The sequence below is a fragment of the Ambystoma mexicanum genome, chromosome 7q (assembly GCF_040938575.1).
Source record: "Ambystoma mexicanum isolate Mex_15411 chromosome 7q, UKY_AmexF1_1, whole genome shotgun sequence".
In the NCBI taxonomy this organism is placed as follows: domain Eukaryota; kingdom Metazoa; phylum Chordata; class Amphibia; order Caudata; family Ambystomatidae; genus Ambystoma; species Ambystoma mexicanum.
In genome coordinates, this window is record NC_090941.1 from 412,761,440 (window position 1) to 412,783,395 (window position 21,956).

A 21,956-nucleotide genomic window follows, 5' to 3' on the forward strand; every position below is an offset into this window, starting at 1 on the left:
CATTTTATGTCCTATCGAACCTATCGCTTGCACGCAACATCCCCCTAGCATCGAACACATACCAGGCAGACACTGAATACAGCAACAAAGAAACAACAGAATTCCCAAAATAATTAATAAGACCGAAAGTACCTTCCAACCCCAAGATCGCAAGAAGTCCCAGAAACAAGCGCTTAGATCCCAGTTTCCCTCAGGAACATGCACTTCAGAACTAAGGACGTGCAGATTTTGTATTGCCTTGAAAATAGTTGAGGAGGAATCTGGTACGAAAACACAGCAAGCGGACTCCACTAATTTGCATACTCCATCACGCTCAGCTAAAATGACATCTAATGCCATTCGATTTTGGAGTGCTTCTAATCTTATTGCTTTCTGCTCTAATGTCATATTGTAGAGTATATCTGTGGTCCGGTTGATGGTTCTCTCCAGTACTCTCGCTAGTTTTCTAATATCTTCTGAATTCGCTATCTGCCCCCAAAATGACACAACTGATTTTGCTATGTCTCCCAATACTTCTGCCGGGGCATCACCATTCTCATCCCGTCGTGGACAAGCCTTCGAAACTTCTTTTGTACTAGCTATAATCACCCCAGGTAACGGGATCCCTAAATAAACGGTTCCCTGCCAATCCCTGGGCAACCATGGAAATGCCACATTACCGCAGACAAAGTAGACAGGTTCGCCTACATACAAAGGTCTGTTTTCTCCAGTCAAATTTGCAACATTGGCACAACCTTTAAACTCTCCCATTGACCGAGTGCCATTCCTCTGTATGCAGAAAGAAACTGCATCGGGGCTATGGTTAACAGTGTAGGAAGGAGGCATGGCATCCTTATTGCCTATCGGAGCCATTTTAAAGGAAATCAAAGATTGGAAAGGACGAGACAGTTTATCAGAAGGCCTAATAGAAGCAACATTCGGTTTACTCCTATTTGCAAAAAGGGAGCATCCCAGGGGAATTAAAACACGTTTCTCAAATCTATTCAAATTGGTACCAACAAAGTTCCCTGAGACGCTATCATTCCATCGGCCAAAGAACAGTGCTCTAAGAGAAGCATAGCAAGGAGTTGTCAACGGTAAAGGATGAATATACCAACCTAGCCCCTTATCCCTGTGTTGCGGTAAATGCGAACACACCCAGCAATTGGATTTATTAAAAATGGCATGTGTAGCATTCATGATAAGTAATAGGGTGTTATTATGGTACCTTTGTCTGTGCTGGGAATCTCGCGGGGATAAAGTGTGCAAATGTACAAAGGGAGTAAGAACAATGGGTGCGTTTTCAGTAGGCAACAAAAGTTCTAAGGAATGAGTTTCCTCAAGCTACCATTATCCTAAGGCAGTCTCTATAAGAAACCCAAATATTATTAAAAAAATACAGCAATATGTTTTCAGGGCTCAGGCATTTTGTCCATTGTCCTGGTTGGTCATCCCATTATTTACAAGTCCAATACGAGTGGCGGCGGTAGCGGGCATTGCAGTTCTTCAGATGGAAACCCCAATGTTCGTTGCTGGCGACCCCCAGGTCATGCGATTTCTTAGTCCTTCCACAACCCTAGCCAACAGAATCCCCTTTCTCAAATTTGGGCAAAAGTAAGCCATTGATGACTCTTTTCCTTCCTTGAATGCACAGCCGAACCGTGCCGTATGTCTATTTTCTCGAACGTAGGTGGTACCTGGCTGTTCCTGGTACTGATTGATCCGGAAACAATGTGTCGTCACTTCCCGTTGGAAGCAACGTGTCAGTGGCAAGTGTGGAGGCTGAATTTGAAACAGCCTTTCCCTAGTGCAAAATTTGCGGAGGCTGTGGAGACAAAATGGCAGCTTCCCCAAGCCTCCTGGGCTTAGAGATATTCTCCGACACACTCTCAGTGCTGCTTACTGCTTTTGGATCATCAGTTGCAGTATCAGCGAGGGGTTCTTCTTCTTCTGTAGCGTGTGACACAGGGTGAGGAAGTTTCTTGATGTGTGACGCGTGGATCCAGTTCTTTCGACCCGCTACCCGCACCGCTGTCTGGGTGACCAACAGGACCTGGAATGGCCCACGCCAGAGAGGCGCGAGGCAGGAGGTGCGCTCAATAATTTGACGAGCACCCAGCTCCCCGGTCGTATGCCGTGGCCCGGGCCTTCGTATCGCACAGGTAAGGCCTCTCGTACATGGTGGTAAATCAAATACAGGTTTTTAGTCAATTGGCTACAATAATCTGAAAGTAGTAAATTTTCAATGTTCTTCACATTTCCACATTTTGGAAGATTCCGTATGTTGGCAGGTCTCCGCATTACCACCTCAAATGGAGAGAGCCCAGTCTTAGTTTGAGGGGTTGTACGCATAGCTAGTAACACGATCGGTAAGGCGTCCGGCCATTTTAATTTGGTGCCAGCACACGTCTTAGCGAGCTTGTTCTTGATGATACCGTTGTGTCTTTCTACTAGTCCGGCGTTCTGAGGATTTCTGGTCGAATGGAAACGTTTGTCAATTCGTAACGCTGTACATATCTGTACGATTACAGTGGTGACAAAATGTGGACCATTGTCCGACTAGATAACTCTCGGCAGACCGAACCGGGAAAGTACTCCTTTAACATGGTTTTCGCAGTGGTCATGGCTGTAGCATCTTTAACAGGGAAAGCCTCAACCCACTTACTAAAGGCACAAATGACCACAAGGACATATTTTAGATTGTTGCATCGTTCCATTTCAATAAAATCAAAGTGGATTACTTCGAATGGGACAGAGGGTGGCCCAACACTTCCCCTTGGGGTTGCTGTCCCTTTTCCCACATTATGTTGTAGGCAAATCATACAGTTCTGGACGTAATGCTGAGCAATTTTTGAAATGTTGTCGTTTACCCAAATCTTTTCTAACATTTTCGTCATCTGTTGGGCACACACATGCGCAGGACCATGTGCCATTACAACCATCATCATCACATAAGCATCAGGAAGTAGTCATTTTCCGTCAACTGTTTCCACCCAACACCCATCATCATCAAGTTTTCCCAAGCCTTCAGCCCACCTCTTGGATTCTTCTAATGTGGCATCGGCTTGGATATCCCGTACAGACCCAATGCCCTCATCCATTACATAGTCATTTTCAGTCTCCCTTGAAACATACATCTCCATAAAGAGGTCAGTGGCAGTTTGACTAGCTATTTGATCAGCGAAAGCATTCCCTTTTCCAATATTATCTACAATCTTTTGATGTGCTGCACATTTTACAACTGCTAACTGAGTAGGGAGCGCAAGCGCTGAGAGTAGTTGCACTATTAGGGAGCCGTGTTGAATCTTAGTGCCATGCGAGGTTAGAAGCCCTCTTTCCGACCAAAGTCTCCCAAAGTTGTGAACCACCCCAAAAGCAAACTGACTATCCGTACATATATTTACTACAAGCCCTTCGGAAAGTTCACTAGCTCGGGTTAATGCTATAATCTCTGCAGCCTGCGCAGAAATATGCGTAATTCTCTTAGTTTCCATAACCGTGCCCAATGTAGTGATTGCATAAATGGCTGTGGATGTTCCATCCGGAAGTTTAAAGCAGGAGCCGTCACAAAAAAGCTCTCCTTGCGGATTATCCAAAGGGGTATCTTTCAAATCAATTCTGCCCTTTGTTTCTTGTTCAGTCGTATACAATCATGTGATTCTCCATCGCCGCAAGTAGTATCTTGCGGAAAAGGTAGGAGTTCAGCCGGATTAAGGACACAACACCTCCTAATTTGAATGTGAGGGGCAAACAAGATCAATTCGTATCTCGTCAATGGTGTGGAAGTGAGGTGTTGCGTTTGAGTTCGGTTCAATAGAACATCTACAGAGTGAGGCACCATCAGGATCAAATCATGGCCTTGGACCATTCCCTCACTCTGTTTTACAGACGCGGCACCAGCTGCGACAGCGCACAAACATCTTGGCAAAGCGCATGCTACAGGATCAAGGGCGGAGGAATAGTAACCGCACGGTCTCCTGCGTTAATACAGCCAAAGTACATCCATCACATTCATGCACAAACAATACAAAGGCCTTTTCATAGTTTGGTGTGCCCAAAACTGGTGCAGAGCATAATGCAGTCTTAAGCAAGTCAAACGATTGCTGGTGTTCCGAGGTCCATGGCAACGGCGAAGAAATGCCCTTCTTCGTCAAGGCCAGCATCGGTTTTATCACTAGTGAAAAATTTGGGATCCACAACCTACAGTAAGAAGCCATACCTATGAAGGCCCTAACTTCCTTCTGCGTATTTGGGACAGACATGCCAGAAATGTGTTTTATTATTTCAGGTGTCAATCTTCTTCCCTCCTTTGACAGGAGATAGCCCAAATAGGCGACCTCCTGACAACAATATTGAATTTTTTTAAGCGAAGCTTTTTGACCATGCTTAGCTAGATGAATAAGTAATAACACAGTGCCCTCCTTACAGGCACTCTCAGAGTCAGCAGCCAGAAGCAAATCATCAACGTACTGAAGCAAAGTACAAGTAGAGGGCAATTCAAGGGTATCAAGTTGTTCTTTCAACGCCCTATTATAAATACTAGGACTCTCTGTGTACACTTGAGGTGCACGAGTAAATGTAAACGGGTGCCCCCCTAAGGTGAATGGAACAAATATCTACTATCCTTGTGTATAGGAATACTAAAGAACGCATTCTTTAAGTCCACAACACTAAAGTAAGTAGCTGTAGTTGGAATCATGGTTAGGATTGTCATCACGTCAGGCACAATTGGAAATTGCGGTGCCACAACTTTATTAATGGCATGTAAATCAATTACAAGACAGAATGGGATTACATTATCGCCTTTCTTGTACACGGGTAAAATCGGACTATTACACAAACTCCCTGAAATTTCTTCAATCACACCGCGATGCACAAAATCGGAAACAATACATTTCAAAGCTCGCTCGCCCTCAACCGAAATCTTATATTGGGGAATGTGTGGCAGCTCAATTCCATGTTTCAAAACTATCTTAACAGGCTCAATCTGTAAAACACTGACATCATTGTCGTCGACAGCCCACAAGCTCTCTGGTACATCAATGAATTCTGGAGGCAAAGGTCTAGTCAAAAATTGCGAGGCAGAAGATCGCTGTGGTGAAATCATCAAGCGCACTCCATCAGAAGAACAATAAATCACTGCATTTAATTCTTTTAACAAATTCAACCCCAGCACGTTCTCCCCGCAATCCTAGGTCAACAGAAAAGGACACTGGTCCGTAAAGGGACCCAAAGAAATAGGTACCGTCATAGAAACCGGACAAACAACTGGTGTACCAGAAAACCCTACAGAAACATTGGTTTGCGCTGACAGTGGAACGTTTGGAACCCGTGAATGATCAATGGAACACTTCTGTGCTCCAGTGTCTATCAAAAACTGATGTTTCCTATTTCCCACCATCATTTCAACGTAGGGACCTTTCTGATTGACGGGAATAGGTGTAGCTTCCAAACTCTGCAATCCTAACGAAACAGAATATTATCAAAAGGAAGCTCTTCAGATAAATATGCAGCAGAAGGATGATCAAATATATTCCTAGTGTCCGCACTCGGAGTCTGATTATCCTGCGAAAAGGGTTGTTAAAGGTCCTGTGAAAACTGACCTCTACCAGGGCCCCCTATGCCCGGGTGACCTCTGGATCGCCTACCCATATTACCAAATGTATTATTTGACCTTTGTTGAAGGACGGGGCATTGTGCTCGCCAATGACCCTCTCGACGACAATAAGCACATTGATTAATATTCACAGGACCCAAGGGCACATTCCCCTGTGGGACATACTGACCTCTAACCTGAGAGTTACCCCCTCTGGGGCCCCTAACAATTTGCTGCAATAGCACCTTAGTTTTTAAATCACCTTTCCGTTTTTCAATCCTATCTTTTTCATTATTGACACGGTTCTCATAGTACTGAGCCATGTGCAGTACTTCTGATTGCGATTTCGCCTGCCAAGCACTCTCAGAAGACATAATCTGTGACTGGATGTCAGGCAGTAATCCACGTACAAATTTGTCCACAAATAATCTTTTCCCAGACTCTGTGCCTAAGTATTTTCCACTGAAATCTGAGAATACCTGTTCGAACCGATTAAAGAACTCGGTAGCACCTTCACATTTTCCTTGGACACAGGCCGTAAGCTTGTCCCAAATAATTCTTTTCTCGGGAATTATGGTTTTTAATTTAGCAATGATTCTATCAGGCAGAGTTAATATCACCTGTTGAGGTCTTTCGCCAGCTGGCCTCTCCCCATCAAGTCTAGTTATATTCCCCCATGTATCTCCCAACCCGGGTACATCATCAATAGTTCTAATTTGTTTCCATAAATCTACGGGCAGTACAGGAAACAACAAATCAATGTCACCTAAGGTGAACACTGAGGATTGCAAAACAGATTCTATCTCTTTATAAAATCCTGTCGGGTTTTTACTAATATCAGGAATTGACTGTCTAATGGTGTTCACTTCCTGTCGTGAAACCGGAACGTGAACTAACTGTGATACATAATGTGCAGGAATGTTCACAGCGACTATACCCTGTGCAGCATTGGCCGCGACCTCAACTTTCGGGACAAATGTCGGAGGAACCTCTCTCATTTGCAACTGAGATGTAGGCAACTCCGAACGCTTACTAAGCAACAGAGCCAAGTCGAGCGCTAAAGCAGTCGAAGAAGTGTCAAGTGAAAAAGCTCTCTTATAAATGTTCAATAACTATGTGGGAAAACTAATCTTCCTTTTTACACATTCATCCTGCAGGTACTCTACCATTGCCTGTATCACTTTCCTCTGCATTTCCAATGTATATTGACTATATGTGTCATACACCTCAACTGGAGTTATCGATATGTCTGAAATCCATCTAATCGCATCTTTCTTACAAATTCGCATTTCCTCTGATATCGGTTTACGACACGGAAGGAACCGTTTCTGTACATACATATTTCCCTCTTCATCATCCTCATTCTGTATCCTTTCTAACTCCTTCCTATACTCAAATAACCTCTTGACATGCTCATTTACCTTGTCCACAGTGTCTCTGGAAAGTGCTAAAGTATTTAGATCCCTTAACACTTGCGGAACATCCGCATTATTTAATCTTCCCCACATTATACATAACTGAATCCCTAAACCTTCAATAAAAACATTTTTCTCAGGAAAATTATCCGTATTAAAAAGTGTGGAGAAAACGCTAGCTTGATCATCCTTCTCCATACAATGCTTAGCCCATGCAATTAACTCACGTTTCTTCTCCGGTGGTACAGTACTGTGAGTGACAACCTTTGACCCTGCACCACGGTCGATTACAAGCGGCTCAGAACCACTTGGAAGAGAGGGAGCAGGCAAATTCGATGGAGGTGCTATAATTGGTGTGATAAAAAGAGGCAGAGGAGCAGGTGGAGGGACAAATACCGGAGGAGTAGGAACAGTAGGTTTAGTAGGAAGACCAGGAATAACAGCAGGAAGAGGTACAGCAGCAGGAAGAGGAACATACAGAGGTGGTGCAGAGGCACCAGGCCTTCGTTCATTTAATATTTTATCAATAAACTAATCAGAAACATGAAGGTCTTTGGAAGGATAGATTTTCTGAATACCAAGTGAAAAAGCCCTTTCCATATTTTTAGCCGACTCAGACTGTTTATCCTGGTCATATAACAACGCTTTTTCGGCATTCGTTTTATGACGGCACACATGTTTCTCTCTACTCTTAAGCTGTTGTAACGCTTCTTTTTTCCAATTCTACAAAACATCAAATGCTGCAGGCCTAGCCTTTTTCTTTAACAAGACTGACTCCAGATACTCAATGCGAGGGATCTCAAAACTACCATTGATTGGCCACTGAAGGTCGGAGGCATGTCTGGTTTGTCTGTGCCAAATATCATTAAATACTATACTTCCAATGCCATGCTTACAGTACATAGTACATGCCGGTGACCCTTCCTGTGGTGCGGGACGGCAACATTCCAATGATTGTCTATCACTGCGGAATAATGCCCTAAAGCAGGTAGACAATTTCCCAAGCATATCTCAAATTCTTGGTGCTACCTGGTCAATAATTGTGTCTACAGATACAATGCGCCAAAATTCAAATTGTCAGGGTTGAATTAAGAATCGGGTCACAACTCACCTGACCAAACCTAAGGAGGACCGATCGGTACTTCTAAGAATCTTACCTAACTAATCTTACCTCCTGTATGGTGATTTCGACAAATCTGCCCACCTCGATAAGTGAACCCTCGTCAAGATGCCGTCTTAGACCACAGGCTAATCGTCCAGGGATCGGATCGTGCAGCGCTGCTGAGGTGTCACGTCTCATCCAGGGGCCCCTTTTTTTGTCACACCGTCCGATCCCTGTCCGATAGCGTGTGTCAACCTTCAACAATCCGGCATCAATCTTGAGGGTCCCCATTCGGGCTCCAACTGTGAAAACAGAAATAAAATATCGAGGCTGAGTACCCCAAAAGGAAATACACTGAACACGGGTTACAAAGGAACATACAAAGTACTTTATTCTCTACTGAATTCAATTACAAAAACAGTGCAAAGTCAGATAGCTATCGACCCTCAGTACAACACAACAACCTCCAGCGTGGTTCAGTGTGTTCAGTGAGAGACTGTACATTAGAATGCATTTGCTTTTTATACATTTTGTGGGCACTATGTCCAGCCCCACTTCGGGCTAATATTCTACTTTATACATCACCAATTCTAGGGTTTGTGCCGAGTCTCAAATAACCGCATTTAACTGGTTTGTCTTTAATACGTGTAACAACAAGCGTATGCATTAACTGTGTATTCCAAATTTTCGCATGCAGGCCTTCTTAAACATAAATACAATGTAGTAAGACAGATGTTCTTCGTTCAGTATGCAAACACATTATCTTCAATATATGCTTGTGGATTAGTTTCATCGCACGAGTGATCCTTTTGCACATAGGTCAACGAAGGATGAGGTCTCAGTTCATGACCTCAACAAGTGGCCTGCAGGCAGATTACACATTAGCTATGTACAGAGGTCAAGACGGCCATGTTGTATTTTGCAATGACATCGTCCACCATTTAAGCTCACCAGGTGACTTTTCCACAACAAATCCTAAAATGGCGGTTTGACCTAAAATGGCGGGCCTACATAGATTAAAGGTCAGGACCTTGTAACACAGATTTCGCAAGCGACTTTCGAGCAGCTTGGCGTAGGCCAATAAATAAATATATTTATTACAATAGGAGGCACAATATACTTTCTATTCCAACAGGGTGTCCGGCCAGGAATCACCCTTGGCATTCCGCGTGTGATCATCCCACACTGGGAAACCACACGTGGACTGCCAAGGGTGATTCTTGACCAGTCACCTTTTTTCAGAACAATCTCCATAAATGACTTGGATTTACCATAGATGCGATTTGACTGTTGAACTACAAAAATCAACTTGAAATATCACTTTGGAATGAGCTACACATTAGTGGACATCAGGGGGATGTCAAGAGCATTTCCCCAAATTACAGGGTAGTGTTCAGTATCAATAACAGGTTGTTAGCCTTCAAGTCGACCGCAGATCGAAACACGTGTCGCCTTAGAGTAAGCACAATGAATCAACGGTAGAGCGCAATGAATACATTTAAAAAATAATAATGATACATTGGATGTTACTAATTTATGGATACTACTGATCAGTAGCATTAACCTTTGACAAGCGCAAGACTCTAGGGAGCTAATCGACTGTCACATTTCCGGTACCTCCTTAGTTGGGCCCAGGCCCTCTCGATGGCGTTTAGGTCAGGAGAGTAAGGTGGAGTTTTCACCAAGTTCAGTCCTTGTTCTTCCATAAACGCTGCCGGTGCAGAGTGCTTACGGACACCATCAAGGATAATCCATCATTTTCCAGTTTCCTTGGGGTAATGGTGTTGCACATACTGAAAAACATCACTGACCCATGTCCTTTCTTGCAGCTGCAACCCAAAACATGTATCTTCACAGGGTTCCTTGGTCAAGGTTTACTGGAGGAATGTCCTTTACCTCTTCATTTCTACACAGTTTAACCTTTTGAGGGCAACAGTAGTTTGATCAGTAAAAAGGACAACCTCAAAGTCGTTCCCCGTTCTCCATCAAAGCCTTAATTGGGGGAACCTGCTTTTGTTTGTTGATGTCACCGATTATTGGGCAAACTCTGTGGGTGAACAAGAAGTCATGCAAGGTTTAGATCAACATTACAGTATAAATAGAATCAACCATTACAAGGTAATCGACTTTGCACACGATAAAGAAAAAATATAAAAAGGAATAGGTGACTTACAATGGCAACATTTATCTAGGGGGCAAGTACTTAAAACTAAAAAGAGTACCATGTAAACATACAAAATTACACAATCAATGCATTAAGAGCCCACAAACTGCACTACAAATATACACAAATACAAATGCACTGTGCTATTTGCACAACACACACGATTGACACATATCTGACAGTGGCTAAATGGCCAAACTTGCATTGCATTCAGAGCACAAAACTAAATGTGGGTACATATATGGCAGATGTTACATGTCAAAGCAAGTACTGCTTTAAGAGCACAAAACCTGATGTAGAAATGTGCCACATTAAACATGCACTACGTTAAGAGCATACAACTAACTGTGGGTACATATTGGGGCAGAGGATACATGTCAGAGCATGCACGGTGCTAAGAGCGCAAAACATGCTGTAGAACTATACAAAATTACACATGAACTCCACTAAGAGCACACAGAGTGTTCTACAAATATACAGAATACACATGTACTGCATTAAAAGCGCTAAACTAACTATGGGTACATATCTGTCCGAGACTACAGATCTAAGTATGCGCTGCATTGAAAGCACACAACTCACTCTGGGTGCATATCTGGCAGTACCTACACATCTCAGCAAGCTCTATAATAAAACTCCCACTTCAAAGGTTCCCAGGAATACAATGGAACACTAACATTTCTGTCATATCACATGGATGAGAGCAGTAGGATGTTTCCATTTCCTGCCTCAGCTCTTCATCCCAAGAAGACGAACCAATTAAAAAAAATGCCAACGAATGACCTGCTCACCTGCTTACAGTTGGTGTCATCGAGAGCTATAACTTCAGACGATATATATTCTGTGCTCACCTTGACCCCGGACAATACCCCTTCCTCTGTAGCTTAGCGCTTGGTCAGCACTTTAATTTAAAATGGAAGTAAAAAAAGATGTAAGCACTGTATATTGTATTGTTGTTCATACTGAATCGGCGAGAAAGAGCTTACACTTGTCAAGCAGAGCATGTGCAACTGCTATCATGGTTTCCAAAGAGTACTGTATCTTTGTTACGGGACAGCTGTGCAGAGGACAATATACTGTCTGTGGAATGTAGTGGATACAGAACGCATAGCATGTCTTCCGCTCCCACACTGCGGAGAGGTGCATGCATTACCGCCCGGGCCAGTCAGCAACAAGACAAACATGAATTGTTCAGCCATAGGCCACCTCGTGATACAAGGGCTCTCGTTCAGGTTCAACGTGGCCGAAATGACAAATCTCAATTACACCAACTGTATAATAATTTGGTGAAGCTTACTAAACCCTATTTTACCAAACCTGGCAAGGTTGGACAATTTAGAACCATAAAGCTAAAAAGCAGGTTTGATAATTAATGTAAAAAAGCAAAGGTCACCCTGCCACAAAGTATTAAAAATCTAGAGGAAATAGTTGGTTTCCCGATAAGTTACTCTGTAAGCCATATGAGGAAAAGTTATAAAGAATTGGTGGAATGCAACATTTATAAGGAACGAAGGAGAAACTGGGAACAGCTTCAAAGGACTGTAGCTCTCAAAAAGCAACACGAAGGCCAGTGTCTTAGATACACCATCAATGACCCCCTGAGTAGTCACAGGGAAAATAAAGCATGGGATACAGATTCCCAGGCAAGAGTGTGTTCGAACGTGATGAATGCTGAATCATCAATAATGAAGGATATTATTCCCGTGTGTAGAGCACATTACCCTCAGAGCGATAGAATAAGGGATAGTTGTTCTTTCTATCCACTTTTAGATAGGCAGCACATCACCTTGTCACTAGGGACAGGCATAACTGTCCTAGTGCCAGGGAAGATGTTACTCACGTCTTAGGTGCATGCCCAATCCATAGCAGCCCTACAGCCCTATAGCAGTTTCAAAGCAATCATGCACAGCTTAAACACATGCATAGCAGTGAAAGCAGTGAACGCATGCAGGGTAACTACCTATCCTCGTGTGGACCTCGAAGTGGTTACTTGAGGTGGACATGGGCACTGAGAAGTGGGAACATGGCAGGGCGTAAAACAACACTGAACGTATACTAGTTTCATGACAGTCATCATTTTCATGGATACTCTTTGTGGCAACCGTGGCATATTCTTTATCTACCAACTATATTTTAGCGATTGTGAGTGGACTATTGTTAGTCTACCCTAATCAAAACAGAGGCAAGAAAATGTTTAACCCTGCAAGCAAGAACTTTTTAGATCCTTTCCCCCTTATTAATTTTCTATTTTGCACAAACCTTTTAGACTATGTGGACATGCACTTTCTGAATATTTGTAGCCGAATGATCATGAATTTACTTTTAAACCGAAATCTGTAACCAATCGATCAAACTAATTATTTTTAAGGCTAAGCAAAATGGGTTTTGTGACTTGGAATGTTTGATTGGTCAGTGCTTGTGAAATATCACCTAGAGTAGCAAAGCAAATGACTACATTGTGCAGAGAATGTTAGATTGCAAGGCATAAATTAGTTTTCAAAAATTGATTAGTAGAGTTTGCTCATTAAAATGTTCTTCATTAGAAAACTCATTCGATTATCAATGTTGTAGTAATACTTTTAATGTTACCATAAGTTAATTGTACCCAAGACAGTTTTGTGTACCGCTGACGTCAGACATTAGTGAGATGAGCCAGGCCTTGCACATTTGTTAAACTTCTGCTAGTCCTGATGGTCAAGTAACTTAGTTTACCTACTCAACCAGAGAGAAATGCAATCAACCCATGGAAACTGACATAAACTGTAAATGCACTTTCTGTAAAATGGTGCATGTCACCACTAACCCACTTAATATTTGGCACACTACGGCCACACAGATGTCAACCATGCACAGTGAAACCTTTATTTGACATTTACTGCAAACAATGTATGTGTTTTTCAAACATCCCCTGCAAATGGTACTCACCCTTCATAAAATCAACCTATGTGAGTTGGCGAAAAGACTTTGCGAGCCCTGGTTGAGTGGCTGTAAAATGTAAATGATTAGCAGCATGAATGGGCAGAAATAGATATGGGCTCTGAAAACAAGTGCTAATATATCATGCAATCATAGTCATAGACCAAAGCAGGCTTTGGAGGCTAACTACAGTGTATGGTATTGCAGGAGATATGTAGATGTACCATAGATGTACAGACTGGATGGAACTATTGATCACTACTTTGAGAAAACATCTAGTTAGCTTTGTGTATTAATGATTTAAGAGGATATAAAGTCAGAGACTAAGCATAGTCAATGGCGTAGCAGCCATTGAACTGGGCAAATTAGTTGGGATATTCTAGTTTGCAGCCATCCCCCTTTCAGGGTAGCTGGTATAAAGCAACAGGGTGATAAAATAGAATGGGCCTCATTACACGGAAGGCGGTGAGCCATGGCGCTATTAGCACCTTGGTCCATGCCGGTAAAATACCGGCACCGCCTTGGCGGAAAGGGGATTTACTGCCCCATTCCATGGTTGGAGGGGCGGTAAATCCCCCTTCCGCCATTGCCCTTCCCCATTCCCATTTCTGCCCCATAGGGCTCTATGGGAATGGGGAAGGCGCTAATTACGGCACCGCAATTTAGCTCTGAGGTCCCTTAGCGGGTTGGTTTTTAACGCAATACTGTAATTATGCATTATGTAACAACTTTTAGGGATGGGATTGGATGACGTTCTTTTAAAAAAAGTAAACTTAACAAATATTGTTCTTTGCCAAGTGGGATATTGGTTAGCTCAATGCAATTACTATCCCAATTACTTCTGGTTAGCCTAGCACTCCCACACAGGTTTTTGGCACTTGAGTGGAGGAGATTATTACTGATGCAGTCTCTCTCCATTAACCCCTCTGAATTTGCAGTGAACTGATAAAAGAGGGTGGAGAGATCCCTGAGGGTAAGAGAGGTATGCAGGGCGAGCTGTTGTAACGCTCACCTGGTATCCACAGGGACGCCACCCAATCTGGCTGGACTGCTTCTGACCTGGACCCACTCCCTCTGGTTCTTGTTCTGCTGAGGACCTAGTCTTGAATATAGGAGTTCTGATTTAGCTTATAGTCTCTTTTTCCCTGAGCCCACCTCCCTTGTGGACCCAACAGCCCCTTAGTGTTTTCCTCACCTTGGTTTTCGATATGGTGCACTCTCCGTCCTGCTGTTCTGTGCAGTTGTGTGTAGTGGATGGGCGCATCGCAGCCGAGTTGCTTCACTGGTGCGGACCCTGTGAGTCCAGTCCTGCTGCGACTCAGTTCCTCAGGTAAGTCTGCTGTTTTGACAGCGTGTCCTTAATTGCAATTGCCCCTGTTAATGTCTTTCCTTCTCTCTTAAGTGCGGAAGGAGTTCTGAAGATGCCGTGCTGGCTGGGGCTGTGCTGGAGATGGTAAGTGAAAGCATGGAGCGCGGCGCTATGTGCTTTTCTTGTGATGTGCTAACCTGTGTTGTCCCTCTCTTGCAGGCCACCGTGATGTTCCGGATGATAAGTTGCTGAGAGAATGCAGAGCGATGAGTAGATGTTGTTCAAACTGCCTCAGAGTAATTATACGAGTTAATCAGTCTTGCCTTTTCACTTGCAGGTTGTCGGAAGACCGGATGGCCTTGAACCAGAAGCAAGTTCAACTCAGGTAAGCGTGAGACAGCCGATCGTTGTTTGAATGTGAAGAACAAACGCTTACTAATGCTGCCTTTCTATTTTTTCTCCCCCAGGTTGCGGCTTCCAAGAGAGAGAGCAAGCGTTCGCCGAGATGCTGGATGTTCTGGACGCTGGAGCGGATGACAGGGGCTGGACTCGTTAGTAGGTAAGAGTACTAATTGTGTTGTTCTGCTTCTTCTTGCAGGTGTTGGCCCGGAATGCTGAAGAAGATCCAACAGGTCGTGGTGAACGTCCAGCTGCGAGAGCAGAGCAACGTGAAGCGTGTTCTCCAGTTTGGGCGTGGCTTATATAGCCTGCAGGTATCCCAGGTGCCTTCAGGCCAGACCACACCCTAAATGCTAGACCGCATGGTTCAGTTCTGGAACTGAACCACGTGGGGGTATCCATGTTGTGACACTGCCATTGTGAGCTCCAGCTCCCCCTTCTGCCATATGAGCCTGGCGCCAAAGGCGCCAGGACTGACTCCAAGAGAGTCTTGGGGGACATGAGTAGGCCATGGGCGAGGGGTAGTGGTAATGACAGCTGTGCTTTCATTGTACAGGGTAAATTAAATAGCTAGATTTGCTACACGAGTGTCAATTTAATTAGGAAAACTACAGAATTGCATTGCACATAGATATGCAACATTGCCTATTTTATGCCTTGGATTTTGTTTGTTTGTTTGTTTATTTATTTATAGCACGTGCCAGACCCGAGGGTATCTGGGCACGTGTTCAAGAATACTTTAAGCTTACATATTACGGTTACACACTTCAGGAAAGTGAAAGGGTGCATTTGACAGTAAGTGATGACAATATACATGGTTACATACACAGGTGATTGTATACAGGTGATTGTACACAGGGGTGTATACACAGTATACATTGAGAGTCAAGGAGCAAAGGTGGATTAAGCGTGGGTGATGAGCAAGGAAGTAAGCGTTTCGCTATAGATTAACAGGTGGGTCAGGTGTGAGTAGTCCTAGTGTAGTCAGTTATAGGTCATTTTCTTTGAGCCATTTAATGCAATTAAGTCTGAAGTGTGGGTAAGATTGGTCAGACCTTAAGGAAGAAGGGAGGGAGTTCCACAGCTGGGCCGCTTTTACAGGGAAGCTGGTGCCTCCGACTGCGCTCAGCTTGAATGGGGGCACAGCTAGTTGGTTGGTGTATGCTTCTCTGGTAGGTCTGTTAGAGGTTCTTTTTTTTAATCTTTCTGTTAGGTATTTGGGGGCTAGGTCATTAATACTTTTGAAAGTCAATGGGGGTCATTACGACCCAGGCGCTAATTGCGCCAACTTTACCACCATGGTGTAAACTACGTTTACACCATGGTGGATGGCGGATTTACCGCCCCATTCCAAGGTGAGTGGGGCGGTAAATCCCCATTTCCCATTTTCCCTTCCCCATTCCCATTTTTGCCCCATAGGGCATAATGGGAGTGGGGAAGGCGCTAATTACGCCACCGTAAATTACGGTGGCGTAATTAGCATTATGGCAGGTTAGCGCCATGGATTTTAACGGCTGCTAAAATCAGAATCAGGTGTTAAGGGTTAACGACGGCGTTAACCCTTAACGCCTGGGTCGTAATGAGGCCCAATGATGCTGTTTTGAGTTTAATTTTATCAACTGTGGAGAGCTAGTTAGATTGTCTTCTGACGTCTGAGATATGCTCTCTTCTTGGGATTCCTAGGGCGGCTCTAAGGGCATTGTTCTGCAGGGTTTGGATTTTTTTGTAGTGTGTGTTTATTGGACCCTATGTATAGTGCATTGCAATAGTCCAATTTGGATAATACCAGGGCTCTTGATAGGGTGAGGCAGCTGGCGGTGGATAGATATGGTTTAGCTGCTCTAATCAGCTTGCAGGTGTAAGCGGTGCTATAGGCCATTGCATTCACCTGCTTTGTTAGGTAAAGGCAAGAGTCGAGGTAAAAACCTAGTGTTTTTACTTCTTTCGCTACTTTAATGGTGTTGCCATCTATGACAAATGATGAGTAGTCATTGTTCAGTCTTTTGATATTTTGTGTGTTCCCCAGTATGATGCGTTCCGTTTTGTCATCATTCAGGCATAGACCATGACGGGCCATCCATTCCTGGATGATGAGGTATATCCTGTTCACCAAGGCCAAATCCTGTTCATAATCCCCCGAAAGTGGGATGAGAATCTGAGTGTTATCTGCATAGTTTGTGTAGGTGACACCCAGAAGGTCCAGATCATCGAACAGGGGCTTTGTGAAGATGTTATACATAGTCGGAGAGACACAGGATCCCTGGGGAATGCCACATGTGATAGGTACTGGGTCAGCCGCTGTGGACGTGGAGAAAACCCTCATGGTTCTGCCGCTTAGGAACGACCTGATCCATGCAATGGCATGTGTGGAGAAGTGGGCTGCTGTTTCCAAATGGGTACAGAGTACATCATGATCCACCAAGTCAAATGCCGCTGAGAGGTCCAATAGGAGGAGTAGGGCAGTTTTTCCAAGATCTCTCAGTTCATCGACTTGGGTTTTGAGATCGATAAGTGCAGTTTCTGTACCATGTTGAGGCCTGAAGCCTGATTGTCTGGTACCTAATAGTTGGTGCATCTCCAGATATTTTTGGATCTGTAGGTAGGCCACTCTGTCTAGGATTTTTAGCAGAAATGGGACTGTAGTGATTGGCCTGTAGTTAGTCGGGATGGTGGGTTCCAGGGTTTGCTTTTTAAGGAGGGGGAGGACCCATGATTCTTTAAGATTGTCAGGTATAGTTCCTGATGTAAAGGAGGCATTAATAAGTTTGGAGATAAATGGGGATAGGTCCCTGGCCGCGTCTTTTATCAGTTGGGCTGGGCATATGTCGCCTCGACAGTTGGTTGGTTTGAGCGAGAGTATAATTTTTTCAATCTCTAGGATGGTTACTTTGGTGAAGTTGAATTTATATTCTGGTTTGGTGGAGATAGGTGGTTTACCACTTCAATTGGTTGAGAGGGGTATATTTTGTTTTTTTTTCTCAATTTTGGTTTGGAGTGTGGCAATTTTGTTGTTTAGCGCTTTTTGGATATTAGAGCACCATGTTTTATTTTTGTCACAGTTGTCTGGAGTAGGGTTAGGGTTTTCCAGTTCCTTTAGTATAAGGAATAGTTCTTTGGTTCCAGATTTAGCCTGTAGTATTCTGTTGTTAAAGTTCTCTTTTTTGGCTCTCCTTTTTCATTTTTGTAGATCTTAGAGGCATTGATGAGAGCTACATTGTTACTCTCTGATGGAGTTAGGCGCCAGACGGATTCGCATTTGCGTTTTTCAATTCTTAGGGATTTGAGGTGAGGGGTGAACCAAGTGTTTAAGTGTGCTCTGGGCTTGCTTTTTCTCATTTTCAACGGGGCGATCGTGTCCAAGGCTATGGCCATGGTTGAGTTGAATTCGTTCACTAGGGCTGTTGGGTTTAGTGATTCAGATAAGGAATTTAGAGTTGGTAGGATAAGTGGTAGCAGTTTGTCCATAGTTATGTTTTTTTTGTTTCTGGTTGGTAGGGGGGGGCAATATATTTTCCTTGGGTTGAGTGCTGTTTTCATTTATGAGGAAGGCTATTAGTGCATGATCTGTCCAGATTTGTGGGCAGACATCGGTAATCGTTACATTACAGGTGTGGTTGGCTACCCAGTCGAGTGTTCAACCTTTTTCATGGGTAGGTTGTGAGATTCTTTGGATAAATCCCAGTTCTGTGATGACATTGGCGATGTTAGACGCTTGCAAGTCTTTGTGGTCGTTGAAACCTAAGTTCATGTCTCCCAGGAGGATGGCTTGCGATGAGTTTTTTAGATTGTTTGAGAGGATCATAGAGATGTCCTCCTCAAAGGTTCCAATGGGACCTGGTGGCCTATAGATGAGGTGCATGTTGATAGATTGAGATGGTGATGTTGAGAGTTTGGCGGTTAAGGATTCACAAGATTTGGTGATTGAGGGCGTTTCTATTTTTATGGCCTTGAGAGTTGGTTCTGTCCTCTCTGAGAATGTTGTAGTTAGGGGGCAGGGCAAGCATCAGAGCGGGTCCTGCTGCTTGGTGAAGCCAGGTTTCCGTTATGGCTAGAAGGTCATAATCGCCTGTTTGGATGAGATTGGCAATTTCGGTGGCATGTGCTATTTATGATGTAGCATTAAAAAGGGCACCCTTCAAAGGTATGTTTGGTTTCGGTGTCGCAGGGGTGACAAGGCTTTTCTTTTTGGTGGGTCTGTTGCTTGATTTGTGGTGGTTGTTAATGGGACTGTTAGCGTGGGGATCTCTTTTGGTGGGGGAGGTGTCTAGTTTGGGGGCATTATGTTGGTGGACTTTTGTATAGCTAGGTTTGGTGGCTAGTCTGGCTGGGGGTTCATAGATTTTCGGTAGTCTTGCTCATAACTTGGCATTTCTACTTAAGGTATCGCATGGGATGTTTCTTATGGGGTGGTGGGTGATAGGTATCTTTATAGGCTGTGGGTTGGTGTCTGGGGTATTGGTCGGTCAGGGTTCGTCATCAGAGTTTAATGTTGCAGTAGGCATAGGCTGCAGTGGGTGGTTTGCTGTTGTCATTGTGGAGCAAAGGGTGATCAGGAGGATGAGGGTGGGGATCATTCTATAGAGCACACAATGGCTTTCAACACAGTGGCTAAGTGTAGGCAGTGGTAACACACTGGCTAGGTGTGGGCAATTCAATGGCTACACAATGGCTAGGGCAACACATTGGTTACGCAGTGGCTAGGGCAACACAATGGCTACACAATGGCTAGATGTGGGCAACAATATCTACACAATGGCTAGGGCAACACAATGGTTACGCAGTGGCTAGGGGTGGGCAACACAATGGCTACGCAATGTCTAGATGTGGGCATCACAATGGCTACACAATGGCTAGGGCAACACAATGGTTACGCAGTGGCTAGATGTGGGCAACACAATGGCTACACAATGACTAGATGTGGGCTACACAATGGCTACACGGGACTGCACAAGTTGAATTGTTTGTCAAGTGTGCTCACTGTGATAGTGCGCATTAAGAGACACGTGAGCGTGCGCAGGGTACTATGTGGCAAGTGTCTTTCAGATATTTAGGTCTGGTAGCCAGTAAAGTCAAAGTCAGTGGCTGAGTGCTGGTCTCAGAAGAGTTACCTTACTGTTTGGCAGCGTGGTATTGGCCAATTCGAGCAAGGTTCCTGGCAGGCGGCAGGTACCGGCATTGGACAGGCTAGGACAGGTGTTTGCCTTCGTTCATGGCCTTAGTGAAGATGGCCGGCTCTCGCCTCCCGGCATTATATTGGCTAAGTTCTGTGCAGCATTAGCCAATCGGGATGATTTGCAGGGTGGGGTGGGTCAGAGCCAGGAAACAAGGCTCTGCTGCTGGACTGGTCGTGGACTGGTGCAGCTTAGAATAGGTGTAGGGCAGAGGTGCGGCGTGCATCTATGATGAGGGCCTGCATAGGATATGCTTCATGGGCCGGAGGGTGCAGTAGGTGCCGATGCGCATTTAGCAGCGCTTGCAGGGAGAATTACAAAAATAATAATAGTGATGACGGCGGATGGGCCGCGCCGTTTGCAAGGATCAGGGGCCTTACCTTGATGGAGGGAAGCTCCGGTTTCGCCTCCTAAAGGTGCACTGCTCCTGCAGTGTTGAAAGGAGCTCCTGCTCCATGCCGAGGATCTTAAACTGCATACAATAATTTTATATGCTGTGATTGTATTTGAAGTAGTTTTCTTTATGTGTTGAAGGATTATTTTTATTTTGGTGCTTTTATGTAAACGTGCTTTCTGAAGTAAAGTTTAGTTGATGATGATATTTATATGATTGGGGATGCTCAACAGAGACTACCAGCGCTTTTGTCAGATAGATGAACATGATGGATGTAGCCCATTTTCTGTCCCTGTCCCGTGCAAGGGTGTGCACTTCCCCTTTCCGCAGCATGGACATTTTGCTTGGATACCACCACCCATCTGCATTGGGAGGGGCGCTGCACCCGCCAAATAAAACAGGAGATGGGCTACAGCCTGAGTTCTTAGATGACTAATGGACACAGACACCACAGTGAATTTCTTATAGGGCTCATGTTGGGAAGGATCATCCCACACCCCAAGCGGTTCAGGATAAGGCAAAGGCTGTGAGATGTAATGTAAGAGACTAGGGAGGAGGGGGGCACTCTTGAAGTCCTCTGCACGATCACATTATATCATGCTAGGTAGATTTAGTGTGCATGCAGGAACACACGCCATCTTAGATACTAGCAAACATATTGAAACATAAGGCTTAAATGTGGTGCAGCAGCTAGCATCACAGGTCTAGGCCACGAACATGAGGAAAGGAATAGGTTGTATCTCGGGCACTGATGAGGAAGTTCAGAGCCACAGAGATCCACAAACCTTCCATTGTCTTACAAGTTTCCAGCCTTCGTAATCTGTGAAAAATGCGCCCTTCAAGGCCACAGGAGGAGGGCTACGCTTCTTTGTATGATACAATACTATCCCATGAGAAGGAGGGAATGGGCCTTCAACCCTCACCAGTCCCAACTCTAAGTTATAGCACCCAAATGCCCTAGCCTTAAGACCTCTGAATTCCAAGGTACCAGCCAGCCACAGACTACTGATCATTAACGTGTTACACCCCCGAATAATCAAGAAAGATCAGAAAGCAGGGCTTTCTTGCCTTCACATCTGGGTCACGTGATTTGTGCTGTGAGGTGCAGGCAGGGATAAAATGATAGCCCAGAAGGAGGCTGTAAGACCTTGGAGAGGTGCCGGCCTGTCTGGGAGTGAGTGAAGTATGTGAGTTAGTATGACCTCAGTTTTTCCCTCAGCCCCTGTCTGCTCGTACCAGATGCAGCGCTACATAGATAGAGATGTATTGTTTATTTTGTACATAATTGCCAATTAGCCGCCACCTCACGACTAATGACAAATGCATCATCACCCACGTGGACGAAGATGGCCAGAAGGGGCAGGGGCCAATGGCCTGGCATCCCATATGGAGCAGGCTGCCTATGTATAGGGTCTCATCAACCAGCCCGCAGGTTTCAACTGTATGTGATTATATTACTGATGACGCTATGTACCTTCTTAATGTGCTGCTCATGCAGAATTTGGCAAAAC